This window comes from Penaeus monodon, chromosome 24 (assembly GCF_015228065.2).
Source record: "Penaeus monodon isolate SGIC_2016 chromosome 24, NSTDA_Pmon_1, whole genome shotgun sequence".
Taxonomy (NCBI): Eukaryota; Metazoa; Arthropoda; class Malacostraca; order Decapoda; family Penaeidae; genus Penaeus; species Penaeus monodon.
Window position 1 is genome coordinate 23602250 of NC_051409.1, and position 2628 is coordinate 23604877.

The 2628-nt window shown below is 37.0% G+C and overlaps 1 pseudogene; it reads right to left on the bottom strand.

The window, feature by feature from the left end:
* Positions 1-526: 526 nt before the first annotated feature.
* The window catches only part of LOC119588899, a 17131-nt pseudogene continuing 15029 nt past the window's right edge, over positions 527-2628 (bottom strand).

A 2628-nucleotide genomic window follows, 5' to 3' on the forward strand; every position in this document is an offset into this window, starting at 1 on the left:
GTCATAAATCCACGGCCACACAGATTATTTCAGTTATTCAGAATAGTCTCCCGAAAATATAATGAAAACAGAGGACCTCTTCTTAGAAATTTCCGGCCATTCGCATTATTGTCAGATATGACAGATCAAGCACATCCTGCATCCATTTAGCATATCTGTATCCTGTCTAGTAGAAATAGGATGGTGGCAATCCCTTTTGCCTCAATGTCTGTCGGACACAGATTTAATTGAATTGAAAGTTTATAACTTTTGTAATGTTCTTACAGAAATATGGTAAGAGATCTAAAGGCCAGGATATGAAAATGCTAAATACAAAGTTCACGAAGCAAGAGATGTAGGTGAAATATTTTGGTGAAATTATACCATAGTATAACCTTTTTACATTTACCAATGACCAATGCTGTCTAGAAAATTTCATTATATAATAGTTGAAAATCAAATACCTCAATTAACATATCATTGCAGATTTCTTGAATCATTGGTGTATGAATCAGATAAAAACGCTTCACAGAGGATCTCATTAAATTCATATAGGATTAAAGAAGAATTTCTTGGTGAAGCCAAAGTACCTCAATTCGGGTGAGAAACTAGGAGAGCTCTCATTGTACTCTTTCAGGAATTCTCTGTAAAAATCACAAAGTTCCTGGTCAGCAGCATGCTCTGCCACAATGCGACACAAACACCAGTTGAAGGCCGTTCCTTTCCCATTCGGAATGCAGTTGAGACCAATGTTGTTGGAATAGATACAAGCCATGTCATTAAGGGGATCTGTCAACCTCATCACTTTTAAAGTTTGACTGCTTGAAGTCGTGATAATTTCATTCAGGTTGTACAAGTTAAAGATGAAAAATTTTGGGTTTGTTTTTGAGTTGAGTACATTGGGAATCTTTAAAGAGATTTAAGATATGTCTACAGATTTCGTGTCAGACGTAAGAATCTTTCTATCATTTATACTATAACCAGAAATGACAAATATAGCACATCCGACGTCTGTCAGCTCATCAGCATTCCGAATATTTTTAAGGACTTCCTTCGTTTGCTGAGCCGTGGGTGACGAGTGTGTTTTACACACGTATCTCATTTTGTCAAATATATCTGACATAATGCGAGCATCGTAGTCGAGTTGCTGAAGGTTCGGGTCGGATCTGTCCTTGAAAGAACTGAAGTTGAAGATGCGAACAAAGCCTCGTGCATTTTTGTCCATCTTGTACGCATCAGCACCTCCTTGCACTGCCGTTGCATGTCTCACGTGAAACTGTCGTGTGGGCACCTAGAATTAAAAGATGTTTGTCCTTAGTGGAATGTAAAATAATGAAGGATTTTGCACCAATATAAAAAAATAATTATAAAGTCCTAAGTAGAAAAAAAAACTATTGATACAAATCATTTACAAAGTATAAAAAATAAATAACTCACTTTAAGTTTTACCGAGTTTGAGGCGGCTGATGTTAGAAAGCCAGTTTCATCAGTTTTCTTATCATTTCTTGCTTTCTGAAACATTTGGAGTCAATGTAAGTTTTCAAAAGCTTACATTACGTCATATGATTATTTGATTCTCAAGATACTGTTGGTAGTTTGAGGAAATATGTTATAGAGGATGATTACCTTTGCAAACTTGGTAACAACCCATTCCATATTCAGGGCATTGGGCAGGAGGCGACTCCAAGATCTCGTGCCAACAGCCCATTCACCAGCTTTCCACCGTGACTGTCTGGATCTGCACCAAGTTCCACAAGCTTTTCTGCTTCTTTCTTCTTTCCTTCTAATATGGCTGTGAACAGATGGCCTCTAAGCTTAAAAATGAAAAGAAATTGATTTAGAAAAACAACTACATTGAAAATGCTTTTTGCACATTTAGCTACTTTCTAATACTCTACGGTTTAAGTTATAATGCTAAAGTCTCGGATTTAAACTTTTCTGATTATAATCCTTCTGTAATATCCAGGATTCCATCATAAATACTTGCCAGGGATTTTACTGTGTTATGATGATTATCCCGTTTGTCGGCTTCAAAATCAGAGTCACTCACTAAAAGATTCAGCGCTTGTGTGTGACCCTTTTCAGCGGTCATGTGAGCTGGAGATTGTCCATCTTTGTTAGCAACATTGGGACTGATAAATTTCTGCAGAAATATCCCCACATCCGGTTGGTTGTGAGACGATGCAGCATGAAGGAGTGTGCATCTGGTCTTGTTTATCCTCACTGCTGATCCCGTATCTTGTATTAGTTCCTGCACTCTAGCTATATCTCCATCTTCCACCGCTTTGAAGAGCTGAACCTATTGAGCAATAACAACTTATTGAACTCTTAGATACATTTTGAAAATTACTAAAGTACAATGAAAGGCAAATTATTAAATATTTGACAAAGAAACAATTAGATATGTCTACTAAAAATTTACATTACCTTTAACTTGGAGACATGAAGTGTTTTGTGATTAGCGATGCGTTTAGTCAATCTGTTGGTTGAACTTTTGGTATTAATGTAACGTTTCTATGGAGTCTTCGTCCTCTTCGCCATCGTAACACTAGGCTGGGTTTGCTTTGACTTTCGTGGAGACTTTAATTTTCCAATAAGTGACTTTTGAGGCATGGAAATAGGGTTTACTTCCAATGCCCGTTTAGGATC